Genomic DNA, 16,814 nt, shown 5'->3' on the forward strand with positions numbered 1-16,814 from the left:
CTGAAATGTATTTTTCTCCAGGGCTGTGATGATCGCAAATACGTTTAAGCTGTAACAGCCTCCTTAGCTCAGGGGCAGAGCACTGGTCTTGTAAACCAGGGGTCGTGAGTTCGATTCTCACAGGGGGCAGCACAATTTTAAATGGGCCAATGCAGTTCCGCTTTAGACGCCGTGCAGTGTGGACGTGCCTAGTCTTCCGCTCCGCCGTAGCGTTACGTATAGTAGACTATCGTTTTTGTTTACGTGTTGTGTTGCAACTTCTGTGAGTGTTTCTCCGTTGTTGTTTCGTACCTTGTGTTACTTTCTGTCCTTATTTCAGTGTTTTTTGTGTAGCGGTTTCGACCGCATATTTTGAAAATGTCGTCCCAGGTTATTCCTCGTCAGGCTACAGTTAGTTTTGCTTTTGACAAGTCAACCCGCCATGTGCAACCTAGTTCTCTTGAGATTCATGATTGGTTAGTAGATACCTTTGGTGTTCATTCGGATCAGGTGCACACTGCTTATTTTGATACCGAACTGTATGTTTTCTTTGTTAAGTTTATGGACCCACTTCAGGTTGATAAAATTCTTTCTAAATACGGTCATCAAGTTCTCTTTCGGCATCGGGATGATTCTGTAAGTACCGTGCTGCTTTCCAATGCTTCCATTACGTACACCAGTGTTCGTGTTTACAACCTTCCACCGGAGGTGGATAATGTCTATCTTAAGGAGGGTCTACAGAAGTATGGTGATGTAAAGAGCATTCGCCTTGAACGCTGGTCAAGCCAACATCGCCTGCAATGTTACAGTGGTATTCGTTCAGTCGAAATGCACGTTAAGCAGAATATTCCATCTCACCTGCAGATCGGTGGATATCGTGTCCATGTAACATATAGTGGTCAGGTTGGCACCTGTTTTTTGTGCAATGAAAGTGGTCACGTGCGTACCGACTGTCCGCGGAGAGTTTTTGTTTTAAAAAATTCCCTCGAACAGCGTCGCAAGTTAACGGTCGCTGACCTCGTTGCAGGTGGTTCTGCTCTTGGTGTAGCACAGTCCGGTGGTAGTAGCGCCCCGCCACAGGTTTTGCGCACCCCTGACACAGAATTTCCTCCTTTGCGTGCTCAATCTGATGTTGTTCCGTCTGTCCCTCAGGTGGGTGTGCCACTTTTGAATAATAAGAGGCGTCGCCCACACGATGGAAATAGTACGGATGAGGATCTCCCTGAGATGCCCCAGTCCGAGCAACAGGCATCCTCCGAGCCACTGTGTACTGTAGCTGCTCCCTGCCCTCCTGAGGTAGCAGTTCCGGTGGCGGCTGCTGGTGCCCCTCCGGCCTCCGACGCAGCTTCTCTCGAGTCGGGTCGTCGGTCGGGCCTGTTGGCGCCGTCTTCCGAACCGACTTCGATGTCACAACAAGTGGAGCTGCGACAACTTCCTGCTTCGCTGCCCCATACCTCTGCCAGCGGAGCTGCTCCGCTTCCTTCCAACTCTGCTGCCTCGGACCTTCCTGCTCACGTTTCGCCTCCGTGCAGTCCATGTTTGCCGGAAGCTAGTGCAGGTGTTGACCATTCCGTTTTGTCGGATGTTTCCCCCGCGACCCCGGATCCCGCATGTGGACCGGCGCGGGTGGTGTCGGATACAGAACTTGACCCTCCTACGTCACCGGCGGCTGAAGCTTCCTTGCCCGTCAGCCGACGCAAGTTACGCGTTCAGCCGAACGTTAATGCTGTTCGTAAAAAACCGAAACGTAAGGGATCCGCGGAACGGGGTAGCAGTCCCCCTCCCGCGGCTGCCTCCGTCACCCCTGGTATGGACTGTGACGCTGGTGCGTCGGTGTAGGTGATTTGTTTTCTCGCTTTTCTCTCTATGGTTCAAGCATACACCTTTCTTACCTTAAATGTTAACCGTATTGAGTCCGACGTTCGCATTGCCTCTTTGCGGCAGTTTATTTACGACGCCTGTGCGGACGTAGTGTTTTTGCAGGAAGTGTTGTTTTCTGATCTCTCTCTACCTGGATTTCAAACTGTTTTTAATGTCGCGCCGGAATATTCCACAGGAACTGCTCTTTTCTTTCGAGAGGGCATTCCTATTACTGACCTTGAATTCCTTGACTCTGGCCGTGGGATTGGTTGTCGTCTTTTTGATCTCCGCCTCGTTGTTTTGTATGCTCCCTCTGGTTCGGGTCACACTGTGGCTCGATCGCGCTTTTATAAAGAAGAGCTTATTTATCTTTTGCGCCAGAGTCCTCGGAGTCTCCTGCTCGGAGGCGATTTTAATTGTGTTTTACGCCCTGAAGACCAGTCCCCCAATTTTAATTATTGCCGGGATTTACATGACATAGTACGTACAATGCATCTGCGTGATGTTTGGGAACACAAATATCCAACCCTGGTGAAATATACGTTTTTTACCGCGTCCTCATGCAGTAGACTCGACAGATTTTATTTATCTGATTTTTTATGTGATAAAATTCTTTCTGTCGATGTTATTCCTACTAGTTTTTCTGACCATTGTGCTTTTACTGCAACTGTAAATCTTAGTCACCAACCTGCAAAACTTTATCGTTCCCAGTGGATGTTAAATGTTTCCCACCTTGCCGACAGTGCTATGGATGATGTTATAAGTGGCGTGTGGGAGCGATGTCTTCGCTCTGTCCCGCGATACCCCTCCTTGCTGGTTTGGTGGACTGTGTTTGCCAAGCCCAAGATTCGTCAGACTTTGATTTTTTACTGTGCTGCAAGGGCGCGTGATTTTAAGAACACGTATGAATATTACTACTCTGTCCTGCGTGAACTATATGACGCAGCGGATACCTCTCCTCTGCGGATCCATGATGTTCGTCGTATTAAAGCCAAGCTCTTGAGCCTTAAACGACGACAGATGGATGGTCTGCGAGTTAAGTCGAAACCTCACTCTCTTGTTGAAGGTGAACTGACATCCTTGTACCACCTGCTACGGCATCAGACTCGTCGTCGTCGCTCCTTCATCTCTTCTCTCACGGTGGATGATGGACGACAGCTTATTGCACAGGAGGAAATGATTCGTGCTCTTCACCAATATTACACTAGTCTCTATTCTGCCGATGATTCTGGTGGGTCTCTTTCGGAAGATGTCTTTGGGGATCTAACTGCGACGATCGCGCCTGACGCGAACGGCGAATTTCTCCGGGAGTTCCAGGTAGATGAGGTATTCGATTTTATTGCTCGCTCTCCGTCCAGTAAATCGCCGGGTCCAGACGGCCTGCCTAAAGAATTTTATCTTCGTTTTTGGCCTCTTTTGGGTGCCATTTTTACGCAGATTTTAAATGAGATTGTCAGGGGGATGGATGTGCCTGCCGATTTTAAAGTAGGGAAAATTGTTTTAATTCCGAAGTCCTCTGGTCGTTTATCTGCTGCCAATCTTCGTCCGCTCACATTGCTGAATTTTGACTACAAGACAGCTGCTAGAGCGCTCAATAGCCGGTTGTCTTCTCTGCTTCGGGGTGTGATTGGTGCACATCAATGTTGTTTTCATGATAGATCTATTCTGACACCAGCAGCCGAATATCGGGATGTTGTCTCGGTTGCGGCGGTTACAAACGTACATTGTGCCTTTGCCTTCCTTGATTTTTATAAGGCTTTTGATCACGTCAGTCATGTGTTTTTAGATCGTGTTTTAGGTACAATAGGTTTTAACGCTTCATCACGTGGTGTTCTTGGCAATTTGTATAGGGGAATAACAGCTCGGGTGTCAGTCAATGGGCAGCTGACGCCGCCCATTGCTAACCGCCGCGGAGTGCCTCAGGGTAGTCCGCTCTCTATGTCTTTATTCGTATTGTCCCTGGAACCGCTGCTTCGGACTATTGCTCTCAAGCTTCAGGGTATGTCCCTCTCTGGTGGGAAGCTCTCGGTTAAGGCATATGCGGATGATGTCGTTGTTCTCCTCCGTCAACGTGATGATATCCCGTTGTTGAAAGGGGCAGTTGATGCATACTGTCGTGTCTCTGGAGCGCGTCTCAATCAGGGTAAATGTAAGTTCCTTGATATTCGAGGATTTCGCGATGCTGATGTCCCTTGGGCCACTTTTGTCGATCGCCATACGTCCTTGGGGATTATCATTGATCGGTGTCCTCTAAAAATGGCGGCTCTCAATTGGAAATCTGTCACCGAGAAGATACAGGGGGCTCTGATGGTCCATGAGCAGCGCTCTGCTACCATTTTGCAAAAAGTCAGAATTTTAGACACCTACGTTCTATGTAAAGCTTATTATGTTGCTCAGCTGTTCCCACTTCCCATGATGGTGGCGAAAAGGTTGCGCCAATTGTCTAGCAGGTTTATATGGAAGGGCCATCTATTCAAGTTACGTTACGAGGTAATGACGAAACCGCGTATCTCCGGAGGCTTGGGCCTCTCTGACATTACTCGCAAGGCGTCTGCTTTGTACGTCCGCCGAACGACTCTAATTGTTACGCAAGAAGTGACTTCAATTACGTCCAGGCTTTTTACTGTTGTGCGTCCGGCGAGCCTTGCTCCACCTGTCGATGTCGGACGCCTAAATTTTACGTTGAAACACATTCGGGAATTTTACATTGCGGTGAGTTACCTCGGTTACGTCTTCTTGCGGCGACCGGTGCCAACGACCAAGGGCTTGATTGCCCGCTGGGAGGGGCTGGCCGGTCCCAATCCAATAGAACTGGCGTCTCCGTCTGTGTCCTGGAGGAACGTCTGGAAGAATGTTAGTCTGCCGATCCACTCTATGGCCGTGGCGTCCACGTGGTATAGGGTAATAAATAATTTGGTTCCCACCAATGTACGACTGCACCGTATTGGTCTTTCTGACACGGACACCTGTACTCGGTGTGGTCTCGTGGATACCCTTGAACATCGATTCACCTGCTGTGGGCACCTTGCTAATTGGCGTTGGCTCAGGAAACAACTTGCTTTTGTCACTAGGTCTGCTGAAGCCGCTTATACTATTGACATCATCGTCCGGCCGGATTCTTCCTTTTTTCCGCGAACGAAGCTCCATACCGTCATGTGGTTGATTGGACATTTCGTACATTTTGTCAACAGTTGTCATGAAGAGGATGGACACCTAGCGTTTCGGCAGTACATGCTTACTGCTTACTGGCAGCGCTTGCGATTGCCAGGCCTCCGAGATGATTTTGCCAATATGCTTAGCCTGACATTTGAAAGAGAGGGTGTTGGCTAAGGTCACCTGTGTGAGCCATTTTCTTTTATACTGTTTCTGGATTTGCCGCCTTTATGTATGTTTCTTCTTTACACCAGGACTGAAGTTTCCGTGGTTTTTTTTTTTTTTTTCACGAAGCAGTCTACATTCTATAGTCATGTTTTAGGATTTAAAAAAAAAAAAAAAAAAAAAAAAAAAAGGGGCAGAGCACTGGTCTTGTAAACCAGGGGTCGTGAGTTCGATTCTCACAGGGGGCAGCACAATTTTAAATGGGCCAATGTACTGCTGTGAACCGAAACTTTCAAAATAGCGTGTCTTTTCGGGCCTGAGCCAAGATCACAGATGACGATAGACGAAAGACGGCAGCACCCGTCAGTCATCGCTGTGGACCTCAGTGGTAGCGAATTGTTGTGGCAGAGTAAATCTTTGTATGCATTTTCTGGACCCTGAAATGTATTTTTCTCCAGGGCTGTGATGATCGCAAATACGTTTAAGCTGTAACAGCCTCCTTAGCTCAGGGGCAGAGCACTGGTCTTGTAAACCAGGGGTCGTGAGTTCGATTCTCACAGGGGGCAGCACAATTTTAAATGGGCCAATGTACTGCTGTGAACCGAAACTTTCAAAATAGCGTGTCTTTTCGGGCCTGAGCCAAGATCACAGATGACGATAGACGAAAGACGGCAGCACCCGTCAGTCATCGCTGTGGACCTCAGTGGTAGCGAATTGTTGTGGCAGAGTAAATCTTTGTATGCATTTTCTGGACCCTGAAATGTATTTTTCTCCAGGGCTGTGATGATCGCAAATACGTTTAAGCTGTAACAGCCTCCTTAGCTCAGAGGCAGAGCACTGGTCTTGTAAACCAGGGGTCGTGAGTTCGATTCTCACAGGGGGCAGCACAATTTTAAATGGGCCAATGTACTGCTGTGAACCGAAACTTTCAAAATAGCGTGTCTTTTCGGGCCTGAGCCAAGATCACAGATGACGATAGACGAAAGACGGCAGCACCCGTCAGTCATCGCTGTGGACCTCAGTGGTAGCGAATTGTTGTGGCAGAGTAAATCTTTGTATGCATTTTCTGGACCCTGAAATGTATTTTTCTCCAGGGCTGTGATGATCGCAAATACGTTTAAGCTGTAACAGCCTCCTTAGCTCAGGGGCAGAGCACTGGTCTTGTAAACCAGGGGTCGTGAGTTCGATTCTCACAGGGGGCAGCACAATTTTAAATGGGCCAATGTACTGCTGTGAACCGAAACTTTCAAAATAGCGTGTCTTTTCGGGCCTGAGCCAAGATCACAGATGACGATAGACGAAAGACGGCAGCACCCGTCAGTCATCGCTGTGGACCTCAGTGGTAGCGAATTGTTGTGGCAGAGTAAATCTTTGTATGCATTTTCTGGACCCTGAAATGTATTTTTCTCCAGGGCTGTGATGATCGCAAATACGTTTAAGCTGTAACAGCCTCCTTAGCTCAGGGGCAGAGCACTGGTCTTGTAAACCAGGGGTCGTGAGTTCGATTCTCACAGGGGGCAGCACAATTTTAAATGGGCCAATGTACTGCTGTGAACCGAAACTTTCAAAATAGCGTGTCTTTTCGGGCCTGAGCCAAGATCACAGATGACGATAGACGAAAGACGGCAGCACCCGTCAGTCATCGCTGTGGACCTCAGTGGTAGCGAATTGTTGTGGCAGAGTAAATCTTTGTATGCATTTTCTGGACCCTGAAATGTATTTTTCTCCAGGGCTGTGATGATCGCAAATACGTTTAAGCTGTAACAGCCTCCTTAGCTCAGGGGCAGAGCACTGGTCTTGTAAACCAGGGGTCGTGTGTTCGATTCTCACAGGGGGCAGCACAATTTTAAATGGGCCAATGTACTGCTGTGAACCGAAACTTTCAAAATAGCGTGTCTTTTCGGGCCTGAGCCAAGATCACAGATGACGATACACGAAAGACGGCAGCACCCGTCAGTCATCGCTGTGGACCTCAATGGTAGCGAATTGTTGTGGCAGAGTAAATCTTTGTATGCATTTTCTGGACCCTGAAATGTATTTTTCTCCAGGGCTGTGATGATCGCAAATACGTTTAAGCTGTAACAGCCTCCTTAGCTCAGGGGCAGAGCACTGGTCTTGTAAACCAGGGGTCGTGAGTTCGATTCTCACAGGGGGCAGCACAATTTTAAATGGGCCAATGCAGTTCCGCTTTAGACGCCGTGCAGTGTGGACGTGCCTAGTCTTCCGCTCCGCCGTAGCGTTACGTATAGTAGACTATCGTTTTTGTTTACGTGTTGTGTTGCAACTTCTGTGAGTGTTTCTCCGTTGTTGTTTCGTACCTTGTGTTACTTTCTGTCCTTATTTCAGTGTTTTTTGTGTAGCGGTTTCGACCGCATATTTTGAAAATGTCGTCCCAGGTTATTCCTCGTCAGGCTACAGTTAGTTTTGCTTTTGACAAGTCAACCCGCCATGTGCAACCTAGTTCTCTTGAGATTCATGATTGGTTAGTAGATACCTTTGGTGTTCATTCGGATCAGGTGCACACTGCTTATTTTGATACCGAACTGTATGTTTTCTTTGTTAAGTTTATGGACCCACTTCAGGTTGATAAAATTCTTTCTAAATACGGTCATCAAGTTCTCTTTCGGCATCGGGATGATTCTGTAAGTACCGTGCTGCTTTCCAATGCTTCCATTACGTACACCAGTGTTCGTGTTTACAACCTTCCACCGGAGGTGGATAATGTCTATCTTAAGGAGGGTCTACAGAAGTATGGTGATGTAAAGAGCATTCGCCTTGAACGCTGGTCAAGCCAACATCGCCTGCAATGTTACAGTGGTATTCGTTCAGTCGAAATGCACGTTAAGCAGAATATTCCATCTCACCTGCAGATCGGTGGATATCGTGTCCATGTAACATATAGTGGTCAGGTTGGCACCTGTTTTTTGTGCAATGAAAGTGGTCACGTGCGTACCGACTGTCCGCGGAGAGTTTTTGTTTTAAAAAATTCCCTCGAACAGCGTCGCAAGTTAACGGTCGCTGACCTCGTTGCAGGTGGTTCTGCTCTTGGTGTAGCACAGTCCGGTGGTAGTAGCGCCCCGCCACAGGTTTTGCGCACCCCTGACACAGAATTTCCTCCTTTGCGTGCTCAATCTGATGTTGTTCCGTCTGTCCCTCAGGTGGGTGTGCCACTTTTGAATAATAAGAGGCGTCGCCCACACGATGGAAATAGTACGGATGAGGATCTCCCTGAGATGCCCCAGTCCGAGCAACAGGCATCCTCCGAGCCACTGTGTACTGTAGCTGCTCCCTGCCCTCCTGAGGTAGCAGTTCCGGTGGCGGCTGCTGGTGCCCCTCCGGCCTCCGACGCAGCTTCTCTCGAGTCGGGTCGTCGGTCGGGCCTGTTGGCGCCGTCTTCCGAACCGACTTCGATGTCACAACAAGTGGAGCTGCGACAACTTCCTGCTTCGCTGCCCCATACCTCTGCCAGCGGAGCTGCTCCGCTTCCTTCCAACTCTGCTGCCTCGGACCTTCCTGCTCACGTTTCGCCTCCGTGCAGTCCATGTTTGCCGGAAGCTAGTGCAGGTGTTGACCATTCCGTTTTGTCGGATGTTTCCCCCGCGACCCCGGATCCCGCATGTGGACCGGCGCGGGTGGTGTCGGATACAGAACTTGACCCTCCTACGTCACCGGCGGCTGAAGCTTCCTTGCCCGTCAGCCGACGCAAGTTACGCGTTCAGCCGAACGTTAATGCTGTTCGTAAAAAACCGAAACGTAAGGGATCCGCGGAACGGGGTAGCAGTCCCCCTCCCGCGGCTGCCTCCGTCACCCCTGGTATGGACTGTGACGCTGGTGCGTCGGTGTAGGTGATTTGTTTTCTCGCTTTTCTCTCTATGGTTCAAGCATACACCTTTCTTACCTTAAATGTTAACCGTATTGAGTCCGACGTTCGCATTGCCTCTTTGCGGCAGTTTATTTACGACGCCTGTGCGGACGTAGTGTTTTTGCAGGAAGTGTTGTTTTCTGATCTCTCTCTACCTGGATTTCAAACTGTTTTTAATGTCGCGCCGGAATATTCCACAGGAACTGCTCTTTTCTTTCGAGAGGGCATTCCTATTACTGACCTTGAATTCCTTGACTCTGGCCGTGGGATTGGTTGTCGTCTTTTTGATCTCCGCCTCGTTGTTTTGTATGCTCCCTCTGGTTCGGGTCACACTGTGGCTCGATCGCGCTTTTATAAAGAAGAGCTTATTTATCTTTTGCGCCAGAGTCCTCGGAGTCTCCTGCTCGGAGGCGATTTTAATTGTGTTTTACGCCCTGAAGACCAGTCCCCCAATTTTAATTATTGCCGGGATTTACATGACATAGTACGTACAATGCATCTGCGTGATGTTTGGGAACACAAATATCCAACCCTGGTGAAATATACGTTTTTTACCGCGTCCTCATGCAGTAGACTCGACAGATTTTATTTATCTGATTTTTTATGTGATAAAATTCTTTCTGTCGATGTTATTCCTACTAGTTTTTCTGACCATTGTGCTTTTACTGCAACTGTAAATCTTAGTCACCAACCTGCAAAACTTTATCGTTCCCAGTGGATGTTAAATGTTTCCCACCTTGCCGACAGTGCTATGGATGATGTTATAAGTGGCGTGTGGGAGCGATGTCTTCGCTCTGTCCCGCGATACCCCTCCTTGCTGGTTTGGTGGACTGTGTTTGCCAAGCCCAAGATTCGTCAGACTTTGATTTTTTACTGTGCTGCAAGGGCGCGTGATTTTAAGAACACGTATGAATATTACTACTCTGTCCTGCGTGAACTATATGACGCAGCGGATACCTCTCCTCTGCGGATCCATGATGTTCGTCGTATTAAAGCCAAGCTCTTGAGCCTTAAACGACGACAGATGGATGGTCTGCGAGTTAAGTCGAAACCTCACTCTCTTGTTGAAGGTGAACTGACATCCTTGTACCACCTGCTACGGCATCAGACTCGTCGTCGTCGCTCCTTCATCTCTTCTCTCACGGTGGATGATGGACGACAGCTTATTGCACAGGAGGAAATGATTCGTGCTCTTCACCAATATTACACTAGTCTCTATTCTGCCGATGATTCTGGTGGGTCTCTTTCGGAAGATGTCTTTGGGGATCTAACTGCGACGATCGCGCCTGACGCGAACGGCGAATTTCTCCGGGAGTTCCAGGTAGATGAGGTATTCGATTTTATTGCTCGCTCTCCGTCCAGTAAATCGCCGGGTCCAGACGGCCTGCCTAAAGAATTTTATCTTCGTTTTTGGCCTCTTTTGGGTGCCATTTTTACGCAGATTTTAAATGAGATTGTCAGGGGGATGGATGTGCCTGCCGATTTTAAAGTAGGGAAAATTGTTTTAATTCCGAAGTCCTCTGGTCGTTTATCTGCTGCCAATCTTCGTCCGCTCACATTGCTGAATTTTGACTACAAGACAGCTGCTAGAGCGCTCAATAGCCGGTTGTCTTCTCTGCTTCGGGGTGTGATTGGTGCACATCAATGTTGTTTTCATGATAGATCTATTCTGACACCAGCAGCCGAATATCGGGATGTTGTCTCGGTTGCGGCGGTTACAAACGTACATTGTGCCTTTGCCTTCCTTGATTTTTATAAGGCTTTTGATCACGTCAGTCATGTGTTTTTAGATCGTGTTTTAGGTACAATAGGTTTTAACGCTTCATCACGTGGTGTTCTTGGCAATTTGTATAGGGGAATAACAGCTCGGGTGTCAGTCAATGGGCAGCTGACGCCGCCCATTGCTAACCGCCGCGGAGTGCCTCAGGGTAGTCCGCTCTCTATGTCTTTATTCGTATTGTCCCTGGAACCGCTGCTTCGGACTATTGCTCTCAAGCTTCAGGGTATGTCCCTCTCTGGTGGGAAGCTCTCGGTTAAGGCATATGCGGATGATGTCGTTGTTCTCCTCCGTCAACGTGATGATATCCCGTTGTTGAAAGGGGCAGTTGATGCATACTGTCGTGTCTCTGGAGCGCGTCTCAATCAGGGTAAATGTAAGTTCCTTGATATTCGAGGATTTCGCGATGCTGATGTCCCTTGGGCCACTTTTGTCGATCGCCATACGTCCTTGGGGATTATCATTGATCGGTGTCCTCTAAAAATGGCGGCTCTCAATTGGAAATCTGTCACCGAGAAGATACAGGGGGCTCTGATGGTCCATGAGCAGCGCTCTGCTACCATTTTGCAAAAAGTCAGAATTTTAGACACCTACGTTCTATGTAAAGCTTATTATGTTGCTCAGCTGTTCCCACTTCCCATGATGGTGGCGAAAAGGTTGCGCCAATTGTCTAGCAGGTTTATATGGAAGGGCCATCTATTCAAGTTACGTTACGAGGTAATGACGAAACCGCGTATCTCCGGAGGCTTGGGCCTCTCTGACATTACTCGCAAGGCGTCTGCTTTGTACGTCCGCCGAACGACTCTAATTGTTACGCAAGAAGTGACTTCAATTACGTCCAGGCTTTTTACTGTTGTGCGTCCGGCGAGCCTTGCTCCACCTGTCGATGTCGGACGCCTAAATTTTACGTTGAAACACATTCGGGAATTTTACATTGCGGTGAGTTACCTCGGTTACGTCTTCTTGCGGCGACCGGTGCCAACGACCAAGGGCTTGATTGCCCGCTGGGAGGGGCTGGCCGGTCCCAATCCAATAGAACTGGCGTCTCCGTCTGTGTCCTGGAGGAACGTCTGGAAGAATGTTAGTCTGCCGATCCACTCTATGGCCGTGGCGTCCACGTGGTATAGGGTAATAAATAATTTGGTTCCCACCAATGTACGACTGCACCGTATTGGTCTTTCTGACACGGACACCTGTACTCGGTGTGGTCTCGTGGATACCCTTGAACATCGATTCACCTGCTGTGGGCACCTTGCTAATTGGCGTTGGCTCAGGAAACAACTTGCTTTTGTCACTAGGTCTGCTGAAGCCGCTTATACTATTGACATCATCGTCCGGCCGGATTCTTCCTTTTTTCCGCGAACGAAGCTCCATACCGTCATGTGGTTGATTGGACATTTCGTACATTTTGTCAACAGTTGTCATGAAGAGGATGGACACCTGGCGTTTCGGCAGTACATGCTTACTGCTTACTGGCAGCGCTTGCGATTGCCAGGCCTCCGAGATGATTTTGCCAATATGCTTAGCCTGACATTTGAAAGAGAGGGTGTTGGCTAAGGTCACCTGTGTGAGCCATTTTCTTTTATACTGTTTCTGGATTTGCCGCCTTTCTGTATGTTTCTTCTTTACACCAGGACTGAAGTTTCCGTGGTTTTTTTTTTTTTTTTTTTCACGAAGCAGTCTACATTCTATAGTCATGTTTTAGGATTTAAAAAAAAAAAAAAAAAAAAAAAAAAAAGGGGCAGAGCACTGGTCTTGTAAACCAGGGGTCGTGAGTTCGATTCTCACAGGGGGCAGCACAATTTTAAATGGGCCAATGTACTGCTGTGAACCGAAACTTTCAAAATAGCGTGTCTTTTCGGGCCTGAGCCAAGATCACAGATGACGATAGACGAAAGACGGCAGCACCCGTCAGTCATCGCTGTGGACCTCAGTGGTAGCGAATTGTTGTGGCAGAGTAAATCTTTGTATGCATTTTCTGGACCCTGAAATGTATTTTTCTCCAGGGCTGTGATGATCGCAAATACGTTTAAGCTGTAACAGCCTCCTTAGCTCAGGGGCAGAGCACTGGTCTTGTAAACCAGGGGTCGTGAGTTCGATTGTCACAGGGGGCAGCACAATTTTAAATGGGCCAATGTACTGCTGTGAACCGAAACTTTCAAAATAGCGTGTCTTTTCGGGCCTGAGCCAAGATCACAGATGACGATAGACGAAAGACGGCAGCACCCGTCAGTCATCGCTGTGGACCTCAGTGGTAGCGAATTGTTGTGGCAGAGTAAATCTTTGTATGCATTTTCTGGACCCTGAAATGTATTTTTCTCCAGGGCTGTGATGATCGCAAATACGTTTAAGCTGTAACAGCCTCCTTAGCTCAGGGGCAGAGCACTGGTCTTGTAAACCAGGGGTCGTGAGTTCGATTCTCCCAGGGGGCAGCACAATTTTAAATGGGCCAATGTACTGCTGTGAACCGAAACTTTCAAAATAGCGTGTCTTTTCGGGCCTGAGCCAAGATCACAGATGACGATAGACGAAAGACGGCAGCACCCGTCAGTCATCGCTGTGGACCTCAGTGGTAGCGAATTGTTGTGGCAGAGTAAATCTTTGTATGCATTTTCTGGACCCTGAAATGTATTTTTCTCCAGGGCTGTGATGATCGCAAATACGTTTAAGCTGTAACAGCCTCCTTAGCTCAGGGGCAGAGCACTGGTCTTGTAAACCAGGGGTCGTGAGTTCGATTCTCACAGGGGGCAGCACAATTTTAAATGGGCCAATGTACTGCTGTGAACCGAAACTTTCAAAATAGCGTGTCTTTTCGGGCCTGAGCCAAGATCACAGATGACGATAGACGAAAGACGGCAGCACCCGTCAGTCATCGCTGTGGACCTCAGTGGTAGCGAATTGTTGTGGCAGAGTAAATCTTTGTATGCATTTTCTGGACCCTGAAATGTATTTTTCTCCAGGGCTGTGATGATCGCAAATACGTTTAAGCTGTAACAGCCTCCTTAGCTCAGGGGCAGAGCACTGGTCTTGTAAACCAGGGGTCGTGAGTTCGATTCTCACAGGGGGCAGCACAATTTTAAATGGGCCAATGTACTGCTGTGAACCGAAACTTTCAAAATAGCGTGTCTTTTCGGGCCTGAGCCAAGATCACAGATGACGATAGACGAAAGACGGCAGCACCCGTCAGTCATCGCTGTGGACCTCAGTGGTAGCGAATTGTTGTGGCAGAGTAAATCTTTGTATGCATTTTCTGGACCCTGAAATGTACTTTTCTCCAGGGCTGTGATGATCGCAAATACGTTTAAGCTGTAACAGCCTCCTTAGCTCAGGGGCAGAGCACTGGTCTTGTAAACCAGGGGTCGTGAGTTCGATTCTCACAGGGGGCAGCACAATTTTAAATGGGCCAATGTACTGCTGTGAACCGAAACTTTCAAAATAGCGTGTCTTTTCGGGCCTGAGCCAAGATCACAGATGACGATAGACGAAAGACGGCAGCACCCGTCAGTCATCGCTGTGGACCTCAGTGGTAGCGAATTGTTGTGGCAGAGTAAATCTTTGTATGCATTTTCTGGACCCTGAAATGTATTTTTCTCCAGGGCTGTGATGATCGCAAATACGTTTAAGCTGTAACAGCCTCCTTAGCTCAGGGGCAGAGCACTGGTCTTGTAAACCAGGGGTCGTGAGTTCGATTCTCACAGGGGGCAGCACAATTTTAAATGGGCCAATGTACTGCTGTGAACCGAAACTTTCAAAATAGCGTGTCTTTTCGGGCCTGAGCCAAGATCACAGATGACGATAGACGAAAGACGGCAGCACCCGTCAGTCATCGCTGTGGACCTCAGTGGTAGCGAATTGTTGTGGCAGAGTAAATCTTTGTATGCATTTTCTGGACCCTGAAATGTATTTTTCTCCAGGGCTGTGATGATCGCAAATACGTTTAAGCTGTAACAGCCTCCTTAGCTCAGGGGCAGAGCACTGGTCTTGTAAACCAGGGGTCGTGAGTTCGATTCTCACAGGGGGCAGCACAATTTTAAATGGGCCAATGTACTGCTGTGAACCGAAACTTTCAAAATAGCGTGTCTTTTCGGGCCTGAGCCAAGATCACAGATGACGATAGACGAAAGACGGCAGCACCCGTCAGTCATCGCTGTGGACCTCAGTGGTAGCGAATTGTTGTGGCAGAGTAAATCTTTGTATGCATTTTCTGGACCCTGAAATGTATTTTTCTCCAGGGCTGTGATGATCGCAAATACGTTTAAGCTGTAACAGCCTCCTTAGCTCAGGGGCAGAGCACTGGTCTTGTAAACCAGGGGTCGTGAGTTCGATTCTCACAGGAGGCAGCACAATTTTAAATGGGCCAATGTACTGCTGTGAACCGAAACTTTCAAAATAGCGTGTCTTTTCGGGCCTGAGCCAAGATCACAGATGACGATAGACGAAAGACGGCAGCACCCGTCAGTCATCGCTGTGGACCTCAGTGGTAGCGAATTGTTGTGGCAGAGTAAATCTTTGTATGCATTTTCTGGACCCTGAAATGTATTTTTCTCCAGGGCTGTGATGATCGCAAATACGTTTAAGCTGTAACAGCCTCCTTAGCTCAGGGGCAGAGCACTGGTCTTGTAAACCAGGGGTCGTGAGTTCGATTCTCACAGGGGGCAGCACAATTTTAAATGGGCCAATGTACTGCTGTGAACCGAAACTTTCAAAATAGCGTGTCTTTTCGGGCCTGAGCCAAGATCACAGATGACGATAGACGAAAGACGGCAGCACCCGTCAGTCATCGCTGTGGACCTCAGTGGTAGCGAATTGTTGTGGCAGAGTAAATCTTTGTATGCATTTTCTGGACCCTGAAATGTATTTTTCTCCAGGGCTGTGATGATCGCAAATACGTTTAAGCTGTAACAGCCTCCTTAGCTCGGGGGCAGAGCACTGGTCTTGTAAACCAGGGGTCGTGAGTTCGATTCTCACAGGGGGCAGCACAATTTTAAATGGGCCAATGTACTGCTGTGAACCGAAACTTTCAAAATAGCGTGTCTTTTCGGGCCTGAGCCAAGATCACAGATGACGATAGACGAAAGACGGCAGCACCCGTCAGTCATCGCTGTGGACCTCAGTGGTAGCGAATTGTTGTGGCAGAGTAAATCTTTGTATGCATTTTCTGGACCCTGAAATGTATTTTTCTCCAGGGCTGTGATGATCGCAAATACGTTTAAGCTGTAACAGCCTCCTTAGCTCGGGGGCAGAGCACTGGTCTTGTAAACCAGGGGTCGTGAGTTCGATTCTCACAGGGGGCAGCACAATTTTAAATGGGCCAATGTACTGCTGTGAACCGAAACTTTCAAAATAGCGTGTCTTTTCGGGCCTGAGCCAAGATCACAGATGACGATAGACGAAAGACGGCAGCACCCGTCAGTCATCGCTGTGGACCTCAGTGGTAGCGAATTGTTGTGGCAGAGTAAATCTTTGTATGCATTTTCTGGACCCTGAAATGTATTTTTCTCCAGGGCTGTGATGATCGCAAATACGTTTAAGCTGTAACAGCCTCCTTAGCTCGGGGGCAGAGCACTGGTCTTGTAAACCAGGGGTCGTGAGTTCGATTCTCACAGGGGGCAGCACAATTTTAAATGGGCCAATGTACTGCTGTGAACCGAAACTTTCAAAATAGCGTGTCTTTTCGGGCCTGAGCCAAGATCACAGATGACGATAGACGAAAGACGGCAGCACCCGTCAGTCATCGCTGTGGACCTCAGTGGTAGCGAATTGTTGTGGCAGAGTAAATCTTTGTATGCATTTTCTGGACCCTGAAATGTATTTTTCTCCAGGGCTGTGATGATCGCAAATACGTTTAAGCTGTAACAGCCTCCTTAGCTCAGGGGCAGAGCACTGGTCTTGTAAACCAGGGGTCGTGAGTTCGATTCTCACAGGGGGCAGCACAATTTTAAATGGGCCAATGTACTGCTGTGAACCGAAACTTTCAAAATAGCGTGTCTTTTCGGGCCTGAGCCAAGATCACAGATG

At 48.3% G+C, this 16,814-nt stretch overlaps 20 non-coding genes across 20 annotated transcripts; all 20 read left to right on the top strand.

The window, feature by feature from the left end:
• Positions 1-57: 57 nt before the first annotated feature.
• On the top strand, positions 58-129 carry Trnat-ugu (transfer RNA threonine (anticodon UGU)). Its single transcript has one exon. It is a non-coding gene; the product is annotated as a tRNA-Thr (tRNA).
• Positions 130-5,651: 5,522 nt separating this feature from the next.
• Trnat-ugu (transfer RNA threonine (anticodon UGU)) lies at positions 5,652-5,723 on the top strand. The gene has a single exon. It is a non-coding gene; the product is annotated as a tRNA-Thr (tRNA).
• Positions 5,724-5,969: 246 nt separating this feature from the next.
• On the top strand, positions 5,970-6,041 carry Trnat-ugu (transfer RNA threonine (anticodon UGU)). The gene has a single exon. It is a non-coding gene; the product is annotated as a tRNA-Thr (tRNA).
• A 246-nt stretch (positions 6,042-6,287) lies between these two features.
• Trnat-ugu (transfer RNA threonine (anticodon UGU)) lies at positions 6,288-6,359 on the top strand. The gene has a single exon. It is a non-coding gene; the product is annotated as a tRNA-Thr (tRNA).
• A 246-nt stretch (positions 6,360-6,605) lies between these two features.
• Trnat-ugu (transfer RNA threonine (anticodon UGU)) lies at positions 6,606-6,677 on the top strand. The gene has a single exon. It is a non-coding gene; the product is annotated as a tRNA-Thr (tRNA).
• A 246-nt stretch (positions 6,678-6,923) lies between these two features.
• Trnat-ugu (transfer RNA threonine (anticodon UGU)) lies at positions 6,924-6,995 on the top strand. The gene has a single exon. It is a non-coding gene; the product is annotated as a tRNA-Thr (tRNA).
• Positions 6,996-7,241: 246 nt separating this feature from the next.
• Trnat-ugu (transfer RNA threonine (anticodon UGU)) lies at positions 7,242-7,313 on the top strand. Its single transcript has one exon. It is a non-coding gene; the product is annotated as a tRNA-Thr (tRNA).
• A 5,525-nt stretch (positions 7,314-12,838) lies between these two features.
• Trnat-ugu (transfer RNA threonine (anticodon UGU)) lies at positions 12,839-12,910 on the top strand. Its single transcript has one exon. It is a non-coding gene; the product is annotated as a tRNA-Thr (tRNA).
• A 246-nt stretch (positions 12,911-13,156) lies between these two features.
• On the top strand, positions 13,157-13,228 carry Trnat-ugu (transfer RNA threonine (anticodon UGU)). Its single transcript has one exon. It is a non-coding gene; the product is annotated as a tRNA-Thr (tRNA).
• Positions 13,229-13,474: 246 nt separating this feature from the next.
• On the top strand, positions 13,475-13,546 carry Trnat-ugu (transfer RNA threonine (anticodon UGU)). Its single transcript has one exon. It is a non-coding gene; the product is annotated as a tRNA-Thr (tRNA).
• A 246-nt stretch (positions 13,547-13,792) lies between these two features.
• Trnat-ugu (transfer RNA threonine (anticodon UGU)) lies at positions 13,793-13,864 on the top strand. Its single transcript has one exon. It is a non-coding gene; the product is annotated as a tRNA-Thr (tRNA).
• A 246-nt stretch (positions 13,865-14,110) lies between these two features.
• On the top strand, positions 14,111-14,182 carry Trnat-ugu (transfer RNA threonine (anticodon UGU)). Its single transcript has one exon. It is a non-coding gene; the product is annotated as a tRNA-Thr (tRNA).
• A 246-nt stretch (positions 14,183-14,428) lies between these two features.
• Positions 14,429-14,500, top strand: Trnat-ugu (transfer RNA threonine (anticodon UGU)). The gene has a single exon. It is a non-coding gene; the product is annotated as a tRNA-Thr (tRNA).
• Positions 14,501-14,746: 246 nt separating this feature from the next.
• Positions 14,747-14,818, top strand: Trnat-ugu (transfer RNA threonine (anticodon UGU)). The gene has a single exon. It is a non-coding gene; the product is annotated as a tRNA-Thr (tRNA).
• A 246-nt stretch (positions 14,819-15,064) lies between these two features.
• On the top strand, positions 15,065-15,136 carry Trnat-ugu (transfer RNA threonine (anticodon UGU)). Its single transcript has one exon. It is a non-coding gene; the product is annotated as a tRNA-Thr (tRNA).
• Positions 15,137-15,382: 246 nt separating this feature from the next.
• Trnat-ugu (transfer RNA threonine (anticodon UGU)) lies at positions 15,383-15,454 on the top strand. The gene has a single exon. It is a non-coding gene; the product is annotated as a tRNA-Thr (tRNA).
• Positions 15,455-15,700: 246 nt separating this feature from the next.
• On the top strand, positions 15,701-15,772 carry Trnat-ugu (transfer RNA threonine (anticodon UGU)). The gene has a single exon. It is a non-coding gene; the product is annotated as a tRNA-Thr (tRNA).
• A 246-nt stretch (positions 15,773-16,018) lies between these two features.
• On the top strand, positions 16,019-16,090 carry Trnat-ugu (transfer RNA threonine (anticodon UGU)). The gene has a single exon. It is a non-coding gene; the product is annotated as a tRNA-Thr (tRNA).
• A 246-nt stretch (positions 16,091-16,336) lies between these two features.
• Positions 16,337-16,408, top strand: Trnat-ugu (transfer RNA threonine (anticodon UGU)). The gene has a single exon. It is a non-coding gene; the product is annotated as a tRNA-Thr (tRNA).
• Positions 16,409-16,654: 246 nt separating this feature from the next.
• On the top strand, positions 16,655-16,726 carry Trnat-ugu (transfer RNA threonine (anticodon UGU)). Its single transcript has one exon. It is a non-coding gene; the product is annotated as a tRNA-Thr (tRNA).
• The last annotated feature ends 88 nt before the right edge of the window (positions 16,727-16,814 follow it).

Source organism: Schistocerca serialis, chromosome 1 (assembly GCF_023864345.2).
Source record: "Schistocerca serialis cubense isolate TAMUIC-IGC-003099 chromosome 1, iqSchSeri2.2, whole genome shotgun sequence".
Lineage (NCBI taxonomy): Eukaryota > Metazoa > Arthropoda > Insecta > Orthoptera > Acrididae > Schistocerca > Schistocerca serialis.